Here is a 14155-nt window from a genome sequence, read left to right as displayed (position 1 = left end):
TAATTAAGTCGAGTCAAGTGAGAGGAAAATGGGGTCTTGCCTCGCCTCAGTCTGTAGGATCAGCACTATACTGTATTTGCGGCTTATGAAGTCTCTCACTGGAACTGTCCTCTGTGCACTCAGAAAAGCACAGATAGAACAAACTGTATCTCGTCTCTTCCTCCTATTTTTATTAGCTTGACCTGTACAGCCGCCTTACACATGAAAACGCTCGCACACACACTTCCCATCAGTTTTAAATTTACATACACACCAAGAGTAAATGCTCCCATTCAGCATTGGGTTTCAGGGTATGCACGCTAACAGAGTTTTATTTATCACACTTTATCATTTAGCCCCCATTTGTGGTAGATGTTATTTGCTCTGCACATCCTGTACTCAGCAGTTAAAACACACACACACAAACACACACACACATCCACCCTGAAACTCACAGAAACAAAAGAAATCTGTCGAGCAACCTTTGGGATTTTTCTTTGTTGTTTTATGGTGGAAAGATTTCGCCATGCGACACAGGATGAGGCAAACGAGTGAAATGTCAAAATCCTGTGTTACTCTAAAAATAAAACAACACAAGGGTTTGCCATTTGAGGACATCATAGGCACACGATCGGGTGTGGAACAGATAAAACAAACACTTCTTTATACCCGACAGCAACTGGAGTGGAGCTGCCAACTGTCCTCTGCTGAGAATAGAAGAGAGTGGATTTTACAAATGTTTATGTATTTAACATTTTGAGATTATAAGTCTTTTTTTCCCCCCTCCCCATCGTCATGGTAGGATATAAATGTGGCAGACGAACAAGAGTCTTTGAGTGAGTAAAAATAGCAACACAATCACATAGCTGCTCCAAGTGCAGTTATATATAAAGCTTATACTTTATTCATATGCAAATTACATAATAGGTTTTAGGATGTTGTACAAGTGGAAGTTGCCTGAATGTTACTCTTAATCATATGTGAATAAAGAAAGAGAAGAAAGAGATAAAAACAAGATGTTTAACGGATTAAAAAAATCTGTTCTACTTAAAAAAATAAAATAAAAATAAAGCGTCACAAATATATCATTTCTTTCTTTTTTTAAAGAGCAATTTCCTAAAACTGTTGGACGCTGCAGTTTTTAGCAAATGTTTGTTGTGGACTATTGTCAACGGAGGATTAATACACATTTGCTGCATGTGAGTATTTACAGCAGCAGGACTGTGTATGTGGACTACAGTCCATGTTCATGGTGATGAAGGAACATGTCACCCAGGCAACAGTGAGGTCCAGCTATGTTTTTATTTGATTTTATTTCCGGAACAACAATAGAGGTCTACGGCAGAAAAGAACATGCTGCATCAGACATGAGATTTAAGTGTAGTTGTAATGTAGGAACAGAGGCCATGATCATGTTTAACCTGTTTATATAACCTAACTTGTTGTGTACCTATAGGCAGGATTGGAAATGATGTTTTTTACCCACGTGCCACTGTGGATGATGGATTACAGAATCTACCAGCCACTCAGTAGATAGCCGCTGTTTTTTTGGCTGGTGAGGTCAGCAAATATTTTACTAGCATTTGGCTAGTGGCTGGTGCTAATGTACAACCCTGCTTATAGGGATGGGTGATATGGCTAAAAATGTTAGCATGATAAACATTTTCCTATCAGTGGATATCAATGATTACCCAAAAAAGGCAAAATCATTATTTCTTTCTAGTTTCAAGGCTGAATGAAAGTTGAAGAGATGGTTGATTGTGGTTTAAACTTTTTTTTTTCCTTAAGATTTTTTTTGGGGGCTTATGCCTTTAATTGACAGGAGAGGGTGAAATGGGGGGGTGAGAACGAGTGGGGGGATGACATATGGCGCCGGCACTATGGTACCGACGCCCTGGTTTAAACTATTACTTATTGTCAGAACATGACAGTATTTGCCAGCAGAACATCTCACAAATCTGAGCTAGATTCAAAACAATTATACCCAAAAAACCTTCAATAAATAAAACAATAAATAGACAAAGAAATCTTAATTCGAGTCAGGAGCATGCTGAACTTTCTGTACAGACGTGTTTTAGCTGAGAGTGTGAACAGAATAAATAGACAAACCAAAAACTTCAACTGTGGTCGGTATTTTCTGCACAAGTTTTGCACCCACAGTGTGTAATTTCTGCCATTTCTCCATAAAAAACAATAACGACAGACGAACTTTGATGACATTGTGAGGTAACATGGGGTCATTTATTGCCAATGAAAGTACTGGATGGACTGAGGCAGAAATGTATTAAAGTTTTATTCATGTTATTTAGTCCCTTTATATGATATAATTCTAATGACATTGCTGATTAGTCAGTCATGTTAACTTGCTCACTTACCATTAACATTACATGAGTTGAGTACACAGCCGTTGTAGCTAACGTTATATGGCAGATTCAGTTGTTGTCACTGTTATCCGTGCTCAAAATAATCATACTACCAATAACTTTGTGGGCATATTGAATGTTTTTATATCGTTAGAACGTTCTGTACGCGTTAGTGGCCATTCTCATCTTCTACCACAACTACTGCTGCTGCTGCTCCTTCTTCTTCTTCTGGTGGAAACTGGCATCTGAGGTGCCTTACATCTTACGTCTATGGGCATCTCCATCGAGGAGAATTATTTGAGATTATCAGCGTTGTTATTTTATCGCCCAGCCCCATGTACTTACAACTTGTTTAGACACTTGTCACCTAATACTCTCACTCATTAAGAAGAGGATGTTGCCAACAGCTTTGAGCAGACTCCAAATCATATTTGTTCTTGCTTATGAGATTAGAACGTTAGTCCAGGACAAATAGCTCAGCAGGTTACGTTCACTGTGTTATGTGACCGTCTGTAACAGGTCACTTTGGGATAGTCACTAAAATTGCAAACTGAATTTCCAAGTGCCGGTACAAGGTCTTAGTCCTCAGTGGGAGTGTGTGTGTGAGGCTTAGAGATAGGCATTGCAGCTGATGGCAAAAATGTCAGAGGGTTAAGCTGCCCCCACCTCCCTCCCCTCCTTCCACTGTGTCTCTGCCTTCCTCTCTCTCCCTTTTTTCTTCTCTGCCTCCCCATCACTCCATGTTGTTATGCACGGTGCAGTGGTGTCCCGCGGGGCCGGAGATTGCCATGGACATGATGTGATTTCTCGTCTCCCTCTCAGATGTAATGTGCTGTAGTCCGGGCCTCTGATGAACTTGCCTTGCAACGTTTGGAAGACATGTCATCCTCTACACTCCCCTTCTTTCTTTCTATCATTGCCATTTATTTCTGTCCATCACAGATTATGTGTGCATGGATGCCTGATCTTCAGATAGCATGATAGATTGATTTGGAGGTGTGGCGTTTAGAGGGCAAGCCACTTTACAGGTTGATATCCAGTTGCACGTCGATGCTGAAGAGGTGATGCAAGTGAAAAATATTTTATATCGCCTGATAAGGATTGTTAGCCTGTGACTGACGTCCTGGCCAATGAAGTGGCATGTGCTTAGGTAATTTCATTGAACAAGATGAGTGCTTTGCCCTCCCTCATACACACACACTCACACTCTCGCAGCAATCTTCATATATCAGGCGTTTACTCTATTGTTGCCCTTGATAATAATCACTTAGTTGGATTTATCCTAATGTGATGACAGAGACTGAAAGCTGCGCTCAGGAACATGACGGGAACATATCGGCCTTGTGAATCTCTAGCTACAATTAGGAAAATTGCATGGATGCTGGCTTTGTTAATCCAATGTGGAGAGGCAAAAGAGGGCTTTTTTGGGGGAGTCTTTATGTGGTAAGTGAAGGCAGCTTTGGGTGGGAGATATGAGGGACAGTGTCCAGTAAAGTGTGAAGCTCATGGGGAAGATTATTTTTCTCAGGTCAGGAGGACACAAGGTCATATGGATCACTTAACAGATGTAGTAATGCACATACGTTTAAGTAAAATGTCAGTATCAGAGTTTGTATGCAAGATTAAAATCTCTATTACAGTGACACCTCAAAACACTCATCAGTCATGCAGTGTGACCACATTAGAGTCAAACGTACTTCTCTGGAAATTCGACAAAACACTTGAACATTAATAGAACACTAAAAATACAGTTCAGAGGAACAGATTTACATTTTGGTGAATCTCTCTGTAATTACACCACAAATTAAAAAAGGTGTCAGTCAAGTTCAGTCAAATCACAAAAGAAAAAACCCCACATTTTCTGACTTAACCAAAGTGCTATGGAACCATGATGCAGATAGTTTCACTTTTATGTGCTGGGGTTTTCAGATATCTATCTTTCTATCTCTGAAAATTCTGCCACTGCCCTGATACAAAGAAGTTGAATGGAAGTTCATTTATGCTGCTCAAGGTTGTGACGAACAGCAGCATGCCTTTCAGAAACAAAATCCTCGCTGTCAACAGTTTTCATTAGAAGTATTTCTTAAGTTGAAGGTATGTAGTTTCAATTGAAACTGTTCTGACCGGGGCCTGTGGGTTATGTGAGTAAGAGAGTGCAACGGGAAAAAATAATACTAATATTAATGGATTTTATCACTCCTATTACTTACTTTGATTTGAGGTATAATCATGCTTTGAGCTTTGGAATAGTTTCCATAATTTGGGGTCTTATGGGGATGTGAATGAAATAAAAGTATGCCAAATTAGCTATTAACAGGTCCTGTTTGCAGTGTACCAATGGATGTCCAGACAGCTATTACTGGATGATGTTGATACTGAAGGAAACTTATAATCGTGGTGATTCTCAGCCAAGTTCAGAGTTGTAAGTAGCATCTTTTCTGTATGACTTCTTAGCAGACGTATGGCTGTTTAGGCTCGATCGACACTGGGGATATTGATATCTGTGAAATAGGGCTGTATTCAACCAAAGAACATCTTGGTCATCTGAAATTCTACCTATTGTCCAACCAATCGATTGGTCGATGGGGGACAAAGATCTACGTGTTCTCTATAGATTAACTATATCAGCCTGGTAGCGTTGTTTGTTCACCAAAGTGTTTTTTTTTCCTGTCACAGGGTTCAACTTAAACATTTGCCGAGTGTCTTTTTGGAGACTGAGTGAAGTAATTCCAGACTGGTTGTGTTCTGTGATTATTTCTTAATTTTTCTGACTAATATAAAGTTGAAACATGTTTAGCTTTTGGCTAAATGCGGCACTCATTACTGTCAGCAGTTGTCCAATCACATTGGAGAAGGGGCAGTACAAATTGACCAACCAGAGTCTTTGTGGTATTATAACAGAGGACACATACAAGGGCTGAACAGCAACAACTGCAGTTTTCAGATGGGAAAAGAAAGGCTTTGGTGGACACACGGCATTTTTAAAGTAACAGCGATTGTCTGACAAATGAGAATTTGGTCAGACAAGAGCATATCAACCAACTAGAAGTTTACAGTCCAACCTTGGTAAGTGTAAGTCCCACTGAATCAAAAATATGTATGTATCATGCAACCTCTGCATTAGTGGTCATATTGAGGATTAGGGGTGGGAATCACAGAGTAACTCATGATACAATGCATTGGTTTATCAGTTTCACAGAATTTGACAACTGAGAGGAAACAACTTACCCACAAGACAAGGTCAAGACCTAGTACATGGCTGGACTGTGTATAAATTGTCATTGACACGGCACCTGTTGCAACGCTATTACATGTAATGTTCACTTCAGTTTCTTCTTTCCACCTTCTCCTCATAATGGCAGCGGCTCCTGTTCTGACAAAGTAACACGTAGTAGTCATTAATGTTTAATTAAATTTAGGGCTTATGTCATACAGACAGGGCTGTTCCTCAAACAAACTGGTGGTGCGGCAGTAGCTTTGGGGCAGCAGAAGCTCAGTCCATAAGGATCTGGGTTGGGAACCAGACGGTCACCAGTTAAAGTCCCCGTCTGGACCAAATATGGACTAGTAGCTGGAGAGGTGCCAGTTCGCCTCCTGAGGCAAGGCTGAACCCCCAACTGTCTGGTGAGCCTGTCCATGGGCAGCGTCCTTGCTCTGACATCTCTCTATCTAATGCATATATAGGTCCTGTTTGTGTATGTGTGTGTATTTGGGGCCTGTGTGTATGTGACAATAGAGCAAAGAAAATGAATTTCCCTTCAGGGATTGATAAAGTGTATCTTCCTCTTCTTCACCTGTCCAAAACTGCCATTTAGACCACAGCTTGCTAGTAATAGCTTGCTAAATCCACCATGCATTCATGCTAATGTTACAATGGTCACAGAAAATGAGCTGCACCAAGTTGTCAAGTTGTCACTCATCTGATGATAGTAATGTGCTGTGACACAAGTTTGTGAATGACACATTAAGTAATTAATTTTACTCATGTAACGGCTGGCTAGTTAGTTAGCTGACTTGCTAATTTCACCAGGCTATCATGCTACACTGGATACAGAAAATGAGGAATGCAGTAATACGGGACTGTTAGTATCCACGGCTAGAGGCAAAGGCCAATAGAGACAGAGCGCAACATGTCACACTCTGAAAACCACGCCCACTGGAGAGGAGAACTATCGGTGCCACAGTATGCAACCAAGCTTCCATGCCCCACAAAATGCCTGTAGCCAGATATCAGCATGTCAAAGTATCATTTTAGCACCTTATGTCTACCGGAGAGGAAAAGTTGCACTGATAGACTCAGTACTGTTGGTCTTTATCAGTGTCCTCCTCTCCTTACCTTGATTATCTAGAAAAAAAATGAGCCCATTGAATCGCCAAAAGTGAAATACTTCAATGTTTACAACTGTTTAAGCTCATAAATCTAAACCGGATATTACATGGCTTAGTTAGCTTCATCCTCTACCTCTACCTCATGCCAAATTAGCAGGCTTGCTGCACCGGGCATACAGTGTCAGGATCTCTCAGTTTTCCTGCTGATGCGTTACGTCTTGTTGCTTTAAAGCTCAGTTTTTGGATGTGGCAACTTGTAAAAACTGTATTTTGGTCCCGTTGCCATGTTGGTGGAACATCCCACCACAAAGCAGCATTTAGGCATTTTTGTGTTTTTTCCTAGCAGAAAAGGAGGCACCGTCACTCAATACAAAGTCAGTGGAGAGTGATGAATTGTTTTCCTCTCCGGTGGGGACGAGACTGAAATGCACTGTCTCTATGGAGAAATACCATAAAACTTCAATTGAAAACCTAGTCCCAATTAAACGCCCAGTCCCTTTAACCAGCCTGGTGTTGCTACATATTTTGACAAATAAACACCTGTCTCAGTTAGATGCCTGGTCTGGTTGCCAAGCAGTTCATTTATAGAAGTTCTTTGGAAGGATAAAACCAGGTTGGTGGCCCCCCTCTATAGTTCACCCATACAGATATGAATGTTTAAACCTGGGTCAGTATAGACATGCTACACATCGGTTAGATTCTCTACAATTCAGTTATTAAGGTCACTTTACTCAAACCATGATCACCAAAGAACAATTAATTCACATGGTGGGACGAGAAAGAAGTGGTGACTCCCTTCCTCTGAGGCTGTCATAAAGTCAGAATATGTGTCCATTCCTCGACTACCCTGTGAGTTATTCATATTCCTTTAGTCCGTAAGGGTCCTCAGATCAAAAGAATCAAAGAGGTTTTTCATAAAAATTAATCCAATTTATGAATATTGTTTTAACAAGATTAAGTAGTGGTGTTGTGTCGGCGCCGTAATCCTTGAGTAGAATAAAACTTGTGTCATAACACTCTCTCCTGTCTGTCGGAGCTAGATAAAATGAATGATCCATTATTGATATCTTATTCAAAGCCTATTTTTTATACAAGTAATATTCATACTGGTTCAAATAAACAATTTGATCATATTTCCCATCTTTGCTGAGCAGCAGTTTTGTGTCAAATGAATTAAAATATGCCTCTTGAGTTCAGTGATCTAAGCAAATAATGGTGCAGGCTATTAATTGTTAAAATTGGTAAAAGTTTTACCGACAATTACGTCATCACTCACTCACTCACTCACTCACTCACTCACTCGTGGACTGATTTTCACATTTATAGGGCTGACCTCGCCTCTGCAGCCCAGCCAAAAAAGCATAGTGCCAAATTCTGTTCTCCAATTTAACACTTTTAGGTTTCTTTAAATATTACACATCAAATTAAGACATGAATTCGATCTACCCTACTTAACTTATTAAAAAAGAAAATATGTCACCTGTATAGCTTTTTCGCCTCCCATAATTTCCTTTTTCCAAAACAGTGGTAGAGTTTTCTAGCCTGGAAATCCAGACTCAAATCTAGAAAGATTTTGAGTCTGGCCCTCACCAATACATCCTTCCTATCCAAGGGGCACTAACTGAGGCATTTCAAATGCTGTCGCATGCAACTGGATAGCACGATAGCCAATCAGAGCAAAAAACAAAGTGACATATTCATTGCACCAAGCTGCATTTGTTTGCCGAACAGTGGGGCGAACTGATATATTATGCTTTTGCTGTATCCTGTTGGCAAACTGGCAAAAACGTCCTTCCTGGAAGCGAAGGCTTCTAGGACAGTCTTCTGTTCCTCTCTCAAGGAAAAAGATCAGTGTAGTTGGCTTAATGTTTCTTCCAAAGCTAAATTGAATGGACGCGATCCTTCGGCAGCTGCCATCTTGGCTGTTTACTTTTCGACTCCTACCGCACAGCGCTGTCCTCATCACGTTACGCCCGCCCAGAGCCCGCCTCTGTCAGATAGACTGATCTGATTGGTCCGATGGTGATTCAGCAGGCTCTGCTCATCGGAGCCAGATCCCCGTGCAGTGCAAATTTGCTTGGGGCGGGGCCCCTGGATTTCCACTCATTAACACAGTGAAAAATGACGGTGAAACAGCATCACTGATCTGTTTTAACCAAATATTCCCTGGTCCAGCTCAGCTAAAAACACAAAAACAATCTATTAGCATGTTAGCGTTTCGTTCACTAGCAAGCCTGTTTGTAACTGGTAGCCTACCGACAATGGTATCTTCTTGCACCTGTTCAGCTGACATTAGCAGTTTAGATAACAGACACTCAACTGTCCTGCTGTTGTAACAGACATGACTTAATGAACAACAGACACTTGCCTCGTTCAAGGTGGACTTGCGTCAGTGTGCCGCTGCAGTTCACTATGTCCTTATTCATTTGATTGGCCCCACCATGAGGAGTCATGACGAAGTGACTCTGGGAAGTTAAACTGGAGGGAAATCCGCTTAGAGCGCCAGTGTATCGATAACATATCACAACAGGAAGTAACACGATACATCCCTGAATCCATATTTTGTCCTACCTCTATGGGGATAATTGTAATGGAGTGAAAAAAGTAAGTGCAGGAGTAAACATCTCCTGAGTGTGAACGATATATTGTATGATGTGTGTCTTTATATTCTTTATTACACTCAGCTGATACATATTATTTTAAGCGAATCTCATATAACTCACCTTTACACAGAGGGATTCAAGCTTATTGAAATTTTCCTTCTTTCAGTCAATCTGGACCATGGCATCAATCAATACTAATATGTTTTTTATTTCCATATGCTTCAGCGAGGTAACAACCATGCACTTGATATTCTGAAGATTCTCTTTAAGCAGCCGCACGGATTTCTTTCATTTTACCTGACTGTAGGGAATCACCTAAGAAATGCTGAGGTTAACCTTAATATACTTTATATACACTCAGCCTCCCCAAAGCCACCCAGTTTGTGCTTCCTCCAGCATTCGGCTCTGTTGTTATTGAAGTCAGTTCTGTTCAGTTGTCTTCTGCTCTTCCAGTAAAAGCTGAACCGACATCTCTTGACTACGGCGAGCATTACCAATTTATATCAGCTCATGATGTAATTCAAAATGTAACTGCAAGTGTAAATGTCATCCCTGAGATGTAACTGAAATTATTTTTAAACCTAAAAAAATGCCCCACTTTTCATCGTCAGAAGCACTGTTCACAAAAAAAGCTTTTAAGTAATTTATAACATATTTGAATGTCTAATTAAACAGATGACACACATTTAAAAAGACACAGTAATATGCATTTATTCACACAAGAAAACCATCATTATGTTATCAAAACATACAGGAAAATCAGGATTTAATCAACATGATTCAGAGTTCAGAATGATAGATCCTTAAAAACTGTTATAGGCACAACTTGTAAGCAGAATAAAATGAAACACTGCATATATGTGAGCGTGCGGAAATTATTTCTACCAGTACAGGCACAAAACACTGATATGAAATGGGGTCTTCTTAAGCTGAGAGCTTAGAATTAAGGATATAAAGCTCTAATTGTCTCAAAAACTGTTTTTAGGGCACATGAAAATTGAGCTGATTTTCTTTTCAACAGTCTATTTTAATCATAACTGGGGGTAGAAACTACAATTAGTTTTTGTTGAGCAGCTATTGCATAATGAAGAGGCTGCAGAGTCTGTTAGACCTTCAGTCGCACGTCTGAGGGTTAAACCGTTGCTTTCTCTTTTCTTTGAAAGGGGGATTGTGCAATCCAAAGATTGTAGTTAGATTTGCAACAGTGAAGCGTTTTTATGCTGGCATGCGTGTGTTTTGTTCTGTGCCGTGTGTGTGTGATCTCAGAGACACAGAGGAAACCTTCCACCCTGTGGTTGTGCTGCACCGCTGCATCCTGCCTGCCGCTCTGCCAGCTCTGCTGCTTGCATCCGCCCCTCGACACGTCTTCGCAGCTCTCAGTTTGACCTCATTATCGCCCATCATTACCATTGGTATTAGTAGCTGCACCCTTCATCATCATCGTCACCGACATCTTTATTATAATCATCACCAGCAGCAGCAGCAGCAGCAGCAGGCATCAACAGGGCTATCACCGTCACCGTCATCACTCTCAATATGCTGTTATTGTCATTGGCATTTTACTCATGATGTTTCTGAAACAAAGACAGATGCTGGAATAAACATTCTTGCACCCTAACTGTGTGTCACTGTCGAGCGCGCTGCAGGGGCGTTGTGCGTCGTGCACGAACTGCCTCTCCTCCTCCAGAGTCTTGTTCACCACTTGTGAGCTTCACATACTGTTAAGTATGCTGCTAGACATGTGCTCCCATCCTTCATTGTGTTCGCTGGTGGTTCAGAAACGCAGCCCTTGTATGTGTTTCTCCTCTGAATATTTCAGAAGGGGGGCTGACAAAATGCAGGCAGAAACAGACCGCTGATGACCTCCTTCTCATCGCCGCTTCCTTTTTTTTTTTTTTGTCTCCCTCTCGCGCGGTTTCCCCCCTCCCTCCCTCCCTGCGCTCATCGTACATTCTCCCAGGCTTCCCCGCTATTTCTCTCACTGTCTTCATCTTCCTCGTCTCATCACTCTCTTTCCTCTCTTCCCTCCCCCACTGTTTATCACACCCTCCCCTCCTCGTTCCTCCTTCGTGATTCAAGTGTGCTCCCCTCTTTTTTCCGTCTTCCCCCGGTTTCTTGCATCTTCTCCCACCTGTCTGTCCTTTCATCCCACTCATTTGCTCCTGTGTCTCATCACCTCACTCTCTCTCTCTCTCTTCTCCTTCCCTTTCATTCACCCTCTACTTCTCGTTTGTCCTCTCTCCACAGCGTTGCACTCCGTCTGCCTGCCTGCCTGCCTGCCTGTCTGTCTATTCCATACAGGGCTGTCTAAGGCCCCTGCTCTGCTAATTCATTCGCCGTGCATCGCCTCACATATCTGCAGGGTCAGGCAGACAGACAGAGAGAGAGAGGGAGAGAGGAGGAGAGGAGATCTGGAGGAAGAGAGAGGGAGAGGGACCAAGAAAAGAGGACATGGAGGAAAAAAAAGATGCAGTTTTATCTCCAAGAAACAGAAAGCCAGAGCCAGATCCTGTGGTGGTATATTCCAAAATCTCTCTCTCACACACATACAGACACACACACAACATATATACAGTAGCTTGCCATGACCTCCTTCTGCTCACTGCTTGCTTTGTCATTTGGATCCCTGATGTTCAGCTCTTTCGCTAATCTAATACTTAAACCACATTGCTGCCATTGTCTCTCTTTATAAGGGAATGTACAGAGTATGGAAATGTAAGCATGTGTGTGTGTGTGTCGTTGTGCATTGACCACTGTTCTAATTTCAAATGTCTTGTGCCGATAAGTCAGTAACTGTGGACATACTTGTACCTCAAATTGAACATGTTCTGTGTTCAAGTGACATTTTGAAGGCGATACTTCAGGAGCCGGTGCACCAGCTCGTGTATGTTTAAACTTATCCTAGTTATAACATGGATGTTTACTCAGTGGAGATTTACTAAATAAGAACAGGCTGAACCACTCAAACATGGTCTTATATTGAGATTACTAAATATTTACACCCTGTGAATGCCAGGTGTGACTCTGGGAGACTCCCTATAAACTTCACCAAGGGGTGTAGCCATGCGTCACAGTGTTGTTTGCCTGATGCGTGGTCTTGTTGGCACGCATCGGGTCAAAAGTCTTTTTTCAACACCATTATTTCCAATGTTGAGCCTCTCATCATCTACTCCTTCTTAACCTTAGCCCTAAAATTAAACTACAGGCGACCTCATGCCTAACTGTGACTGCAAACAGAGATGATTTTTTATTTTTTGCAATCACTGATTTACAAAGATAAACCTAGATTATTGCTCCTTGTACTCTTGGCACTGCCTACCAACAGTGACTAACGTTCGACCTCTCTGCAGATTTTCAGATTACTTTTATCTGACTGCTGATAAATTGCAACACACACGCATCACAACGTTATACTGGAAAATGTGTACAACTAGAGAGTGCTTAAACATACTGACATTTAGATGGACTACATTGTCCAAAAATAGAAATCTACTCAGAAGGAGGGAGGTTTGTATTCTGATATCAATGTAGTATCTTGCATCAATAAATGCATAAAGGGGCTTATAAGCCAGACTATCAATTTCTGTGTACACAGACTAACATGAATAATATATTCTGTACGCCTTCATAACTGACATGCATCAAATAAACTGTTGTAGCCTATGTGTGTATCATTCGGTCTAGTCTACTTTGCCCCTCAGTCCAGCTTCTCATTTTCATCAAACCAGAATAATTCAGGATTGTTGTTACAAAGCTGATCAAAGGTTATCGTATAAAGTATGAACATACGCTCACGGGCTGAGACGGTCACAGAGCTCGCCAAAACATGCGCGGCTGCAACCTGCAAAACAATGCCCATACGAGTGAAGTACCAAGTTTTTAGGGAGTCCTGTAACTCCAGCTAACCTAACTCACAAAATTTAGCTTATTATTAGCATTAGCTTGCTATTATATGACCTGTTTAGACTGAAGAGTGTAAGAGACCATGTTCAAAATATCTGGTCAACATGCTGTTTAGAAGATTATAGATTGCATTTCACAAGCAACAGCACAAGCATCTGTTTATAACACATTAACTGACAAAATAGCTTCGATTAGCTTAGCATAATCAGATATTTCCCACTAATTCTGAACAGCATGTGTACTACAAACATGGAAACTCATGTTTCTCCATGTGTGCATACAAGTTTTGATATGTTGTTTGGCCTAAAACTGATACTTTTGCTTCAGCTTGTGATGCTATGGTGACTAAGTTTAGTTTTCATCAGCGAAGACTTTTTGTAAGTTGCAATAGCGTAACCAAATTCAGTGAATCCCTGAGTCAAAACTATATAATCGTTAACAGTGAATTTAAGAAGGACTTTACACACAAACCTAGTAGTGGGTTAGCCTAGTAATTTACAAAAAGCCGCTGAAATCCAATCCTGAATTTCTTCGTTTTTATCAACAATAAAGTGTTTGAATCTGGGCTTATCAGAGTCGGACAGTTACCTGAAATATACCAGTACTACAATGTATAAATACTTCACTAAAAGAAAGTCTTGCAATCAAGTATTTTTATGTAATGAACAAGGGTATTTGCAGTAAAATACAGTGTTTAATACAATATGAAAATGAAAGATGATTCCTTTTACAATGTTTCTTTGTCGCAGCCTGTGAGAAGTAATGTTGTTCGTTGTGCCTTTATCATACATGGCTGTCTATGGAGATACGCACATTTGCTTTTAGAGCTGCAATGTTTACTCAGTTAATCGTGTAAAACTATTTTGATAATCTTTGAATCATTTCAGTCATTTTTCAACCAAAAAAATGTAAAATATTTGCTGGTTCAAGCTTCTTTAATGTCAAGCTGCTTTTCTTTGTCATTCATTATAGTAAATG

General features: G+C 40.8%; 1 protein-coding gene across 5 annotated transcripts in view; it reads left to right on the top strand.

Annotated features, from left to right (window-relative positions):
• Positions 1–14155, top strand: part of LOC125891102 (WAS/WASL-interacting protein family member 1) — a 52297-nt gene that overhangs the window by 21066 nt on the left and 17076 nt on the right. Inside the window, exon 3 of one of the 5 annotated variants that reach the window (XM_049580077.1) lies at positions 11522–11791. The exons of the other annotated variants lie outside the window; for them this stretch is intronic. The gene's annotated coding sequence lies outside the window, so the exon portion shown is untranslated. The remainder of the gene's footprint in view (positions 1–11521; positions 11792–14155) is intronic. 5 annotated transcript variants of the gene reach the window in all.

This window comes from Epinephelus fuscoguttatus, linkage group LG7 (genome assembly GCF_011397635.1).
Source record: "Epinephelus fuscoguttatus linkage group LG7, E.fuscoguttatus.final_Chr_v1".
Classification (NCBI taxonomy): Eukaryota; Metazoa; Chordata; class Actinopteri; order Perciformes; family Serranidae; genus Epinephelus; species Epinephelus fuscoguttatus.
Note: the sequence above shows the minus strand (reverse complement) of the source record. Positions and strands in the feature narration are given on the sequence as shown.